The sequence below is a fragment of the Salmo salar genome, chromosome ssa21, assembly GCF_905237065.1.
Source record: "Salmo salar chromosome ssa21, Ssal_v3.1, whole genome shotgun sequence".
NCBI lineage: Eukaryota > Metazoa > Chordata > Actinopteri > Salmoniformes > Salmonidae > Salmo > Salmo salar.
The window spans coordinates 39,124,306-39,138,720 of NC_059462.1; the positions used below are offsets into that span (position 1 = coordinate 39,124,306).

The window sequence follows — 14,415 nt, forward strand, 5'->3', positions numbered from 1 at the left end:
GCTCTATGACACTAGTATACAGGGTGGATTGGTGTTCCCAGGTTTCCGGGCGATGTCTAAGATTCCCCGGGGGTGCCTCCCATATACCAGCTCGAAGGGAGAAAACCCCAGCGAGGCTTGAGGAACCTCTCTAATGGCAAACATCAGATATGGCAACATGCAATCCCAGTTTTTCCCATCCTTGTCGATTACCTTCCTGAGCATTGACTTCAGGGTCCGGTTGAATCTCTCAACCAGCCCGTCCGTCTGTGGATGGTAAACCGATGTCCTCAACTGTTTCACCTGCCACAATTTACAAAGGTCCGCCATAAGGCGGGACATAAAGGGGGTCCCCCTGGTCAGTAAGGATCTCCTTTGGGACCCCAACCCTGGTGAACAATAGCACTAGTTCCTTGGCAATATTTTTGGAAGCCATTGTCCGAAGGGGAATGGCTTCTGGGTAGCGAGTGGCATAATCTAGAATGACCAGAATGTATTGGTGCCCTCTGGCAGATTTGGGTAGTGGGCCCACTATGTCCATCGCTATCCTCTCAAATGGCGTTTCGATTATGGGGAGTGGCACTAACGGGCTTCTAAACGCTGGTCGGGGAGCTGTTACCTGGCACTCCGGGCACTCTCCACAATGCCGAGCCACTTCAGCCTGAATTCCTGGCCAGTAAAACCTCCTTACAATCCGGTCTCGGGTTTTATCGATACCAAGGTGTCCACCCAGAATGTGCCCATGAGCTAGATCCAGTACTGTCTTCCGGTACTGGGTGGGGACCAACAACTGTTCCACCACATTAACCCCTATTTTTGAGACTCTGTACACCAAACCATTTTTCATGATGAAGTGGGGAAAACTATTAGGCATCATGCTATCATTTATGGGAATACCATCTACGACCTGCACGTCTGCTCTGGCTTGCTGCAGGGTTGGATCCTGGTGTTTGGCCGTCCCGAAATTAGTCATGGACCCTGCCAGGTCTGCTGGTTCTAGATAGTCGTCCTCTGGATTCAGATCGACCCCAGCCCCACTAGTACTGGGCTGTTCATTATCAACGAGGTTTGCCACTTCATCCTCATCCTCCCCTACTAGTACCTGTGAGGTTGGCCCCTGGGAGACCTCTTTTCTTGGCCTTGGTTGAAGGCCCCATGCTTCTTCCTGCTTGGTCAGGGTTGTTGGCTTCTCAAATATGCCGTTCTTTTGACCTAACTTCGCAAAGTTAGGAAAGTATCTACCCAATATTACATCATATGGCATCTTTGGGACCACGCCGACCTCATAATCCAGCAGACAGTCCTCTGTTTGTATGCTCACTAATGCTGTGGGATACAGACGGGTATCCCCATGAATGCACGTAACACTGATATCCTGACTTGTATCCAGTTTATGCATCGGCACTAGGTTTGCAACGACCAGGGTTAGCATACTGCCGGAATCCAGTAGTGCTTCAACCTCCTTCCCTTCAACCTTCACCCTGCACATATGTTTGTTTCTTGATCTTTCAAGTACAGTGGTTACCACGGGACATGCATACCATATCTCATCTTCTTTTTCACCGAGGTTACATTGCATTGGCTCTTCTTTAACCTCTTACATCTAGACGTTCCGCTAGCGGAACACCTGCTCCAATATCCAATGATAGGCGTGGCGCGAATTACAAATTCCTCAAAAATACAAAAACTTCAATTTTTCAAACATATGACTATTTCACAGCATTTTAAAGACAAGACTCTCCTTTATCTAACCACACTGTCCGATTTCAAAAAGGCTTTACAGCAAAAGCAAAACATTAGATTATGTCAGCAGAGTACCAAGCCAGAAATAATCAGACACCCATTTTTCAAGCTAGCATATAATGTCACCAAAACCCAGAAGACAGCTAAATGCAGCACTAACCTTTGATGATCTTCATCAGATGACACACCTAGGACATTATGTTATACAATACATGCATGTTTTGTTCAATCAAGTTCATATTTATATCAAAAAACAGCTTTTTACATTAGCATGTAACATTCAGAACTAGCATACCCCCCGCAAACTTCCGGGGAATTTGCTAACAATTTACTAAATTACTCACGATAAACATTCACAAAAAGCATAACAATTATTTTAAGAATTATAGATACAGACCTCCTCTATGCACTCGATATGTCCGATTTTAAAATAGCTTTTTGGTGAAAGCACATTTTGCAATATTCTAAGTACATAGCCCAGCCATCACGGGCTAGCTATTTAGACACCCGGCAAGTTTAGCACTCACCAATATAAGATTTACTATTATAAAAGTTTGATTACCTTTTTTTGTCTTCGTCAGAATGCACTCCCAGGACTGCTACTTCAATAACAAATGTTGGTTTGGTCCAAAATAATCCATCGTTATATCCGAATGGCGGCGTTTTGTTCGTGCGTCCCAGACACTATCCGAAATGGTAAATCAGGGTCGTGCGCATGGCGCAATTCGTGACAAAAAAAATCTAAATATTCCATTACCGTACTTCGAAGCATGTCAACCGCTGTTTAAAATCCATTTTTATGCAATTTTTTCTCGTAAAAAAGCGATAACATTCCGACCGGGAATGTCCATTTAGCTAAACAGAGGGAAGAAAACAAAGCTTTCGGTCGACGCGGGCACGAGCCTGAGTCTCACAGTACTGTAACCAACCACTACCCAAACGCGCTACTTTTTTTCAGCCAGAGCCTGCAAAGCCACGATTCAGCGTTTTGCCGCCTTCTGAGAGCCTATGGCAGCTGTAGGAAGTGTCACGGGACAGCTAAGATCCTCACTCTTCAATAAACAGAGACAAGAAGAATGACACCTTGTCAGACAGGCCACTTCCTGCATGAAATCTTCTCAGGTTTTTGCCCGCCATATGAGTTATGTTATACTCACAGACACCATTCAAACAGTTTTAGAAACTTTAGGGTGTTTTCTATCCAAATCCAATAATTATATGCATATTCTAGTTACTGGGCAGGAGTAGTAACCAGATTAAATCGGGTACGTTTTTTATCCAGCCGTGAAAATACTGCCCCCTAGCCATAACAGGTTAATAGGGCAGTAGGCTGCAATATGTCCCGGTCGATTACAATTGTAACAGATAATAGGGTTCCGGGGGGGGGGGGGAGACCTCCTCGACCCCCAGTCCCGGTTTCCGGTTTTTCCCTTAGTGTCTCGGCCCGATTCTGATTCTTTCCTCATGGCCCCACGCTGCTCTCCTCCCCCTCCCCCTGTTGGGACAGTCTTACGCTGTCCGCTGGTTCGCCCAGGCCGGGGGAACGGGAATCTTTCCTCCTGCGCCTGCTCAGCTGTTCCTGCCGTACAATACCGTTCAACCAGGCCCACGAGATGGTCGGCGGAAAGTACCTCGTTCTGGCCAACCCATCGTCGCACTTCTTGGGGTAGACCTCGCTGAAACTGGTTGAGTACGATGGTCTCGACGACCTCGGCGGACGAACGGGTCTCCGGTCGCAACCATTTCCGTGCCAGGTGAATCAAGTCGAACATCTGTGTTCGGGGGGGGGGTGTCCCGGTCTGTAGGACCACTGGTGGAAGCGGTGTGCCCTCACGGTATCGGTCACTCCCAGTCTAGTCAGAATCTCTCCCTTGAGTTTATCGTAATCCTGTGCATCCTTCAACTCCAGGTCGAAATATGCTTTTTGAGCGTCCCCTGCCAGGTATGGTGCCAGAAGCCCTGCCCATTCTTCTTTCGGCTACTTCTCCCTCTCTGCCGTCCTTTCGAAGGTGGTAAGATATGCTTCCACATCATCCTGCGCTGTCATTTTTTGAAGAAAATGATTGGCCCACCTTTGGGTATTTGCAGCTGGTAACTGAGCCCCAATTTGGTCCGCTAGCCCCTTTAGGCCTTCGCTTAACTCCCGGGTGTTTCTCTCTTGCTCTTCTCTGAGCAGCTGGTTGGTGCGGTGCTGGAACTTTAACGTGTCCTGATATATTCGCATTGCAGCCTGATGAGCTATTTGTTGAGCTCTAGTTGCCTCTTGTTGGGCGGCCGCCGCTTGTAACAGGGCCTGTATGGCTCCCTCCATACTCATTTTCCTGAAAAAACTGTCCTAACCAAACAAAGCCACAAAAAAAAAAAAAAAAAACCTGACTCCCCTTTGGACTGCTAACTAAACTTTTTTTTTCTTTTTTTTCTTTTTTTCTACCTAACCAGTGGTATGGTTAATCCAGTGCCCACACTCTCCACCACGTGTGGCAAACTTCTTCAAAGTTAGGAGCGTTTGTCACAAATTATGTGGGAAACTGTCACCAAAGTCAGCCCAGAATGAAAGTTCTTTCGAACATGACAGTACCTGTGTGTTTGTTTCGCTGTCCTGGTCCACCCAGGCCACAGGTAAGGTCAAGGATAGCAGGGTTCGGTACACAAATCTGGTTCTCGGTAGGTCCAGGTCTAAACGCCAACAGGTAAGTCCAAAACAGTCCAGCTCGTACACGGTAAATCCAGCCAATGTAGATTGTCTCTTTCTCTATGGTTCATAGATCCTTCCCGCCCTCTCTCTCTCTTCCTGGTTTTTCTTGACCTTTTATCTGTGGGTCGGCTCCACCTTCTGAGGGTTCCCCTTGCTTCTGGGAATTGTATTGTAGTTCTGATCGGGGTGGCCATTTTAGTGATCGGGCAGAGCCCGTTTATTAGTTCTGCCCTCACATATCTGCCATTTATCAGTCGACCCCCTTCTTTGCCACAATATATATATATATACACACACACACACACACACACACACACACACACACACACACACACACACACACACACACACACACAAATATCTATACACACACACACATACACACACATATCTATATACACACACACACACACACACACACACACACACACACACACACACACACACACACACACACATATATATATATATATATATATATATATATATATATATATATATATATATATATTTTTTTTTTTTTTTTTTTTTTTGCTGCCTGTTGTGCCCCCAAGGGCCAGGGGTTTCAGCCCCGGTAAGCCCCTGCATTAATCCGGCCCTGATCAGACTACAGTACCAGTATATTACAGTACAAGCTTGACATTTCTAAATATACATGCAGGTAAACATCATTTAGAATACCACTTGAACGTCAATTTAAATGATGTAAAAGCGAATTAATCCAACGGACTACAATATATTATAGTACAAGCTTGCTGCCAAGACATGTGAATAGCTTTACCTGAGAGAGCCTTGCAGGTGTTGGAGTTTCGCTCCGGGGCTTCGTAGCCTTCTACACACAGACACTTGAAGGAGCCGTAGGTGTTGATGCAACGCTGGCTGCAGGGCAGGCTGGAGGAACATTCGTTAACGTCCACGCACGTTTTCCCATCATCTTTCAGCCGGAATCCAGGCCAACACTTGCACTGACATCACACAAACAAAAAAGTAATGAAGCATTTTTAGTCTAGACAAATTTAACAAATAATAGTTTATATTCCATTTACTCAAGATATTTCAGCAGCTGGTCGATACAGTAAAATGCTAAGCAGAGACAGATGGACATTCAGCTGCATTATTCAATTGTGCCTAATTGTCTTTTAACAACACTCACTTAACTCCACACAACAAATCCCTGGTAAAGATACCTTAAAACCTGTTTGGGACAGGCGGCAGCATTTTCACGTTCGGATGAAAAGCGTGCCCAGAGTAAACTGCCTACTACTTGGGCCCAGAGTGAAATATTTGCATATTATTAGTCGATTTGGATAGAAAACACTCTGAAGTTTCTAAAACTGTTTGAATGATGTCTGTGAGTATAACAGATGTCACGTCCTGCCCAGTATAAGGGGTCATTGGTAATTGTAGTTTGGTCAGAACGTGGCAGGGGGTATTTGTTTTATGTGGTTAGGGGTCTTATGGGATATGTATTTATGTAAGAGAGGTGTTTGATTTATGTGTTCTGGGGTTTTTGGGATATGTTCTTGTTTTGTATTTCTATGGTTTTCTATGTTGTTTATTTCTTTGTGTTGGCCTGGTATGGCTCTCAATCAGGAACAGCTGTACATCGTTGTTGCTGATTGAGAGTCGTACTTAGGTAGCCTTGTTTCACCTGTCCCTTTGTGGGAAGTTGTGATTGCATAGCTGTGTTTAGCCTGTAATCCTGGTCGTTCGTACGTTTTCTTGTTTTGTTTTCTTAAGTGTTCTAAATAAATATATAATGAGCACTCAACCCGCTGCGCTTTGGTCCACTTACTACGACGACCATTACAACAGAACTCATATGGCAGGCAAAAACCTGAGAAAAATCCAACCAGGAAGTGGGAAATCTGAGGTTTGTAGATTTTCAAGTGATTGCCTATCCAAACTAGTGTCTGTGGGGTCATTTTGCACTTCCTAAGGCTTCCACTAGATGTCAACAGTCTTTAGAACCTTGTTTCATGCTTCTACTGTGACTGGGGAGAGAATAAGAGGTGATTCAACAAGTGGACTGCCTGAGGCCAATGAGTTGTTTACAGCACGGTCACACAGGCACGCAGTTCCGTCTTTTTTCTCTGTAATGAATACGCTATTGTCCGGTTGGAATATTATCGAATAGACTTATGATATAAAGACCCTAAGGATTGATTGTAAACATCGTTTGACATGTTTCTACAAACGGTAAAGGAACTTTTTGACTTTTCGTCTAGGGTTTTGCGCTCGCGCATTTTGCCTTTGGAATAGTGATTTGAACGTGCTAACCAAACGGAGGTATTTGGACATAAATATGGAGTTTATCGAACAAAACAAACATTTCTTGAGGAAGTGGGAGTCCTGGGAGTGCATTCCAAAGAAGATCAGCAAAGGTAAGTAAAGATTTATAATACTATTTCTGAGTTTTGTTGACTCCAGAACTTGGCGGGTAACTGTATAGCTTGCTTTGATGGCTGAGCTCTGTTCAATATTCTGAGTACAATGTGCTTTCGCCGTTAACCTCTATGGGCTAGGCGGGACGAATTCGTCCCACCTACGTAACAGCCACTTGAAGCCTGTGGCGCGATTTTCAAAACCTTAAAAATCCTATTACTTCAATTTCTCAAACATATGACTATTTTACAGCTATTTAAAGACAAGACTCTCGTTAATCTAACCACACTGTCCGATTTCAAAAAGGCTTTACAACGAAAGCAAAACATTAGATTATGTCAGCAGAGTACCAAGCCAGAAATAATCAGACACCCATTTTTCAAGCTAGCATATAATGTCACCAAAACCCAGAAGACAGCTAAATGCAGCACTCACCTTTGATGATCTTCATCAGATGACAACCCTAGGACATTATGTTATACAATACATGCATGTTTTGTTCAATCAAGTTCATATTTATATCAAAAACCAGCTTTTTACATTAGCATGTGACGTTCAGAACTAGCATACCCCCCGCAAACTTCCGGGGAATTCGCATACTCACGATAAACGTTCACAAAAAACATAACAATTATTTTAAGAATTATAGATACAGACCTCCTCTATGCACTCGATATGTCCGATTTTAAAATAGCTTTTTGGTGAAAGCACATTTTGCAATATTCTAAGTACATAGCCCAGGCATCACGGGCTAGCTATTTAGACACCCGGCAAGTTTAGCACTCACCATAATCATATTTACTATTATAAAAGTTTGATTACCTTTTGTTGTCTTCGTCAGAATGCACTCCCAGGACTGCTACTTCAATAACAAATGTTGGTTTGGTCCAAAATAATCCATCGTTATATCCGAATAGCGGCGTTTTGTTCGTGCGTTCCAGACACTATCCGAAATGGTAAAGAAGGGTCGCGCGCATGGCGCAATTCGTGACAAAAAAATTCTAAATATTCCATTACTGTACTTCGAAGCATGTCAACCGCTGTTTAAAATCAATTTTTACGCCATTTTTCTCGTAGAAAAGCGATAATATTCCGACAGGGAATCTCCTTTTCGGCAAACAGAGGAAAAAATCACAAAGGCGGGGGCGGTCGGGTCACGCGCATAAGCCCAGAGTCCCTTGATCGGCCACTTGAGAAAGGCGATAATGTGTTTCAGCCTGGGGCTGGGATGACGACATTCTGTTTTTTCCCGGGCTCTGAGCGCCTATGGACGACGTAGGAAGTGTCACGTTAGAGCAGAGATCCTTAGTAAAAGATAGAGATGGAAAAGAAGTTCAAGAAATGGTCAGACAGGCCACTTCCTGTAAAGGAATCTCTCAGGTTTTGACCTGCCATTTGAGTATAACATAATGTCCTAGGTGTGTCATCTGATGAAGATCATAAAAGGTTAGTGCTGCATTTAGCTGTGGTTTGGGTTTTTGTGACATTATATGCTAGCTTGAAAAATGGGTGTCTGATTATTTCTGGCTGGGCACTCTCCTGACATAATCTAATGTTTTGCTTTCGTTGTAAAGCCTTTTTGAAATCGGACAGTGTGGTTAGATTAAGGAGAGTCTTGTCTTTAAATAGCTGTAAAATAGTCATATGTTTGAGAAATTGAAGTAATAGTATTTCAAACGATTCAAAAATCGCGGCACTGAATTCAGGTGGCTGTTACGTAGGTGGGACGAATTCGTCCCGCCTTGCCCATAGAGGTTAACAAATTGACAAGACTTTCAGCACACTTATAGGGAAGGACATTCAACAAACATGGCACTTACATAAATGACTGATTGGCTGAGGGAAATTGATGATAGGAAGATTGTGTGAGCTGTTTTGTTGGACTTATCGCTCATAGTCTGCTGATGGAAAAACGTGTGTTATGGATTTACACCCCTGCTATATTTTGGGATAAAGACTTACCCATCTAACAGAATACAGAGGGTGATCTTTAATGGAAGCATCTCCAACATAATCCAGGTAGAATCAGGAATTCCCCACGGCAGCTGTCTAAGCCCCTTACATTTAAAATCTTTACTAATGACATGCCACTGGCCTTGAGTAAAGCCATTGTATATATGTACGCGGACGACTCAACACTATACACATTAGCTACTACAGCGAGTGAAATCACTGCAACACTTAAAGATCTGCAGTAAGTTTCAGAATGGGTGGCAAGGAATAAGTTAGTCCTATATATTTCAAAAACTAAAAGCATTGTATTTTGGGAAAAATCATTCACTAAACCCTAAACCTGAACTAAACATTGTATTAAATTATGTGGAAATTGACATGATTAAGGTCCATGATATAGGTCCACAGACAATGCAATCGCAATCACACTGCCCTAACCCATCTGGACAAGAGGAAGACCTATGTAAGAATGCTGTTATTCAATTACAGCTCAGCATTTAACTTCTTTGGGATAGGGGGCAGTATTTTCACGGCCGGATAAAAAAACGTACCCGATTTAATCTGGTTACTACTCCTGCCCAGAAACTAGAATATGCATATAATTAGTCGATTTGGATAGAAAACACTCTAAAGTTTCTAAAACTGTTTGAATGGTGTCTGTGAATATAACAGAACTCATATGGCAGGCCAAAACCTGAGAAGATTCCATGCAGGAAGTGGCCTGTCTGACAATTTGTCCTTCTGTTGCATCTCTATGGAAATTACGGCATCTGTGCTGTTACGTGACACTTTCTAAGGCTTCCATTGGCTCTCTAAAGCCGCCAGAAAGTGGAATGGGGTGTCTGCTGTCTCTGGGGAAAGTATAGGAGCAGAGTTTGTAAGTGGTGAGCCTGGGGACAGTGAGACTGGAGATGCGCGGTCACGAGAACTCGCCATTTTTTTCTTTCTCTCTTTGAATGAATACAACGTTGCCCGGTTGGAATATTATCGCTATTTTACGAGAAAAATAGCATAAAATTGATTTTAAACAGCATTTGACATGCTTCTAAGAACGGTAATGGAATATTTTGAAATTTTTTGTCACGAAATGCACTCGCGCATTACCCTTCGGAGAGTGACCTGAACGCACGAACAAAACAGAGGTATTTGGATATAACTATGGATTATTTGGAACCAAAACAACATTTGTTGTTGAAGTAGAAGTCCTGGGAGTGCATTCTGACGAAGAACAGCAAAGGTAATCCAATTTTTCTAACAGTAATTCTGAGTTTAGGCTGCCCGACGTTGGCGGGTCTGAATAGCTAGCCTTGTTGGCCGAGCTATGTACTCAGAATATTGCAAAATGTGCTTTCGCCGAAAAGCTATTTTAAAATCGGACATGGCGATTGCATAAAGGAGTTCTGTATCTATAATTCTTAAAATAATTGTCATGTATTTTGTCAACGTTTATGATGAGTAATTTAGTAAATTCACCGGAGGTTTTCGGTGGGTATGCTAGTTCTGAACATCACATGCTAATGTAAAAAGCTGGTTTTTGACATAAATATGAACTTGATTGAACAAAACATGCATGTATTGTATAACATAATGTCCTAGGAGTGTCATCTGATGAAGATCATCAAAGGTTAGTGCTGCATTTAGCTGTGGTTTGGGTTTTTGTGACATATATGCTTGCTTTGAAAATGGCTGTGTGACTATTTTTGGCTGGGTACTCTCCTGACATAATCTAATGTTTTGCTTTCGCTGTAAAGCCTTTTTGAAATCGGACAAGGTGGTTAGATTAACGAGACTCTTATCTTTAAAATGATGTAAAATAGTTGATTGTTTGAGAAAATTGAATTGTGGTATTTTAGTTGGTTTTCTATTTCGTGCGATGCCATTGGCTGTTGGCTAGGGGTTCCGCTAGCGGAACGTCTGTCCTCAACAGGTTAACACCATAGTACCCTCCAAACTCGTCATTAAGCTCAAGACCCTGGGTCTCGACCCCGCCCTGTGCAACTGGGTCCTGGACTTTCTGACTGGCCACCCCCAGGTGGTGAGGGTAGGAAACAACATCTCCACCCCGCTGATCTTCAACACTGGGGCCCCACAAGGGTGCGTTCTCAGCCCTCTCCTGTACTCCCTGTTCACCCATGACTGCGTGGCCATGCATGCCTCCAACTCAATCATCAAGTTTGCATACGACACTACAGTGGTAGGCTTGATTACCAACAACAACGAGACGGCCTACAGGGAGGAGGTGAGGGCCTTCGGAGTGTGGTGTCAGGAAAATAACCTCACACTCAACGTCAACAAAACAAAGGAGATTATTGTGGACTTCAGGAAACAGCAGAGGGCGCACCCCCCATCTACATCGACGGGACAGTAGTGGAGAAGGTGGAAAGTTTTAAGTTCCTCGGCGTACACATCACAGACAAACTGAAATGGTCCACCCACACAGACAGCATGGTGAAAAAGGCGCAACACCGCATCACCGGTGGCAACACATCACTGGGGGCAAACTACCTGCCCTCCAGGGCACCTACACCACCCGATGTCACAGGAAGGCCAAAAAGATCATCAATGACAATATCCACTCGAGCCACTGCCTGTTCACCCCGCTATCATCCAGAAGGCGGGGTCAGTACAGGTGCATCAAAGCTGGGACCGAGAGACTGAAAAACAGCTTCAGACTGTTAAACAGCTATCACTAACATTGAGTGGCTGCTGCCAACATACAGACTCAATCTCCAGCCACTTTAATAATTGGATGTAATAAATGTATCACTAGTCACTTAAACAATGCCACTTTATATAATGTTTACATACCCTACATTATTCATCTCATATGAATAATGGGAACTAGAAGGGGTGGGATAGTGTACATGTCATGGTGTCCTCTTCCTGCCTCTATGATTTTTGCCTCTATACCAGCTACTGCATCTTGCCTATGCCGTTCGGCCATCGCTCATCCATATATTTATATGTACATATTCTTAATCATTCCTTTACACTTGTGTGTATAAGGTAGTTGTTGTGAAATTGTTAGATTACTTGTTACATATTACTGCACGGTCGGAACTAGAAGCACAAGCATTTCGCTACACTCGCATTAACATCTGCTAACCATGTGTATGTGAGCAATAACATTTTATTTTATTTGACGATTGTCAGTTACGTAGCTGCTTTACTGATAATCTCAGTGCGTCCTATCTACTGCCGGAGAATACCAACACCAAACACATCGGTTCACCTTTACACAGGATCGGACAGTACACAGCATACCATAATGTTCTGAATAATGGCCAAGTCAACCTCGCTCCCTATTCCACTGAACCATTTAGGAGTAACAAACACAGGTCCAACATTTATCGGAAACTGTTAAACTACCTATCCACTACCCTCCTGCTTTCTGTGGATGTGCAACTCAACCCTGGGCCTAACATCACCGAGCCAGCGATACTCACCGGAGTGGAAAGCAGTTGATGGCCACTGATCGTCGCCGCTGCGGAAGTGGGTGAGTGCTATGGTCCCATGGTTTCTCTCGAGTCACCCGGCTCCAAAATGAAATTTGACTCTCCAAACATATCCAAGTCGCTATACGCGATCCCTGACTCTGCTTCTGGCATGCAAGTTGTTTTAATTAGTTCCCCGCATCCAGTGCAAGCGGAAGGGATAGTTAATTGCACTACCGAACTACCCCTAATCAAAACAGCCTAAACCCAGCCATCAGAAAACACAGAACATTTTACTTTTTTCAATGTGTCAAGTCATCTGGGACCCACGAGCTAAGCGCAAGGCACATTTGCAGTGACATTCCAAAAAGTGAACAAATTCAACATCTTCTCACAGGCTCCAACCTTGACTTCCTCTGCATTTCAGAGACATGGTTCCATAAAAACTCTCCATATACTGCTTTGATTGTGCCTGGCTACAATGTTTTCAGGAGAGACGGGATTGAAGGAAGAGGAGGGGGTCTTGATGATTTAAATTAAAGAACATATCCGATGTAAACAAATTGAGTGGTCATGTGATAATGAACTAGACTGTATTGGCCTAAACGTTACACTGTCTCCCCAAACGTCTTTTACCCTTATTGGAATGTATAGACCACATTCCACCAAAAGTGTGTTTTTTTAAAAGTTTAATAACATGCTTAGGGAATGTTATTTTGGGAAAGAGGTCATCTTAACGGGAGATTTTAACATTAATTATGAAGACGACAAGTCTTGTAGGAAAACTCTGAAATGGATCACTAATACCTTTGACCTTACACAGCTAGTTAAAGGGCCTACCAGGGTGACATATTGCTCTAAAACACAGATTGATCTGGTGTTCAGTAATAAACCAGAGAGAGTGACTAAATCATTCAATATGGTTACTGGGCTATGTGATCATAATCTGACACTTGTAGCCAGAAAGCTTTCTAAGAACAGGTTTAACCTCTCTACTGTTAGAAAGCCTGATCAACTCAGAATACCTAAGAGTGAATTAAATTATTTTGAAAATGCAATTAAGGGAATTAACTGGAATGATCTCTTGTCCTATACAGAGGTGGAAGCTGATAGGTTTTTCTATCCACAATCCAGACTACAATAAATGGCTTCCTAAAGAAAATCAAATCCAAACCTGGCCAAAGGAGCACTCTTCCTTGGATAAATGGAGAAATCTGGAAACTGATGAAAGAACAAGATCATGCTCTAAAAATAGCCCTAAAGTCCAAATTAGAGCATGACAGACGTAGGTTTACCATGTTGAGAAATAAGGTGATGAAATAAATCAAACAGGCCAAGGTAAACTTTTTTTATTAACATAATTGGTGAAGCAAAGGGAAATTCTAAATTGATCTGGGAGAATCTAAAAAAGTTAACAGGGAAAGACCATAGTAACACTGCAAAAAGACTAGAAATCATGGTAAATGACAATCTAACACAGGATGCAGTCGAAATGGCAGTAGCCTTCAATTCCTACTTTGTTGACTCTGTCAGGTTACTGACACAGAACTCCTCCACTGGTTTCTTGGGCTCAGTGCTAGTGAATGACACTCAACCTGTCTTCATCATAAGGGAGGTTTCTGAGTCAGAGGGGAACAAGGTGATTAGCTCACTAAAGAACTCTAAATCCAAAGATGTGTTTGGGCTGGACTCTTCCTTTCTTAAAAACTACAAAGAGTCACTCATTGGCCCCATTACTAAGGTCACCAACATATCTATTGATCAGGGGGTGTTTCCAAGGGTCTGGAAGCTGGCCATAATAACGGCCATCTTTAAATCGGGTGACCTTGCTGACGTGAGTAACTACAGGCCCATTAGTATACTACCTGTGGTATTGAAGGATGTTAAAGTGTGTAGCAGAACAACTGATTGCCCACCACAACAACAGCACCTTCACATTACAATCCATGCAGTTTGGCTTCAGAGCACAACACTCCACAGAAACAGCCAACTGCTTTCTTCTGGAAAATGTGAAGTCCGAGATGGACAAAGGGGGCATTGTTGGGGCTGTATTTCTGGACCGAAGGCCCCCAATGTCTTGAGATGGATGAATTCTTATTTTATTTGACCTTTATTTAACTAGGCAAGTCAGTTAAGAACAAATTCTTATTTACAATGACAGCCTAGGAACAGTGGGTTAACTGCCTTGTTCAGGGGCAGAACAACAGATTTTTACCTTGTCAGCTC

At 43.1% G+C, this 14,415-nt stretch overlaps 1 pseudogene; it reads right to left on the bottom strand.

Annotated features, from left to right (window-relative positions):
• Nucleotides 1-14,415, bottom strand: part of LOC106582301 (low-density lipoprotein receptor-related protein 1B-like) — a 407,952-nt pseudogene that overhangs the window by 90,844 nt on the left and 302,693 nt on the right.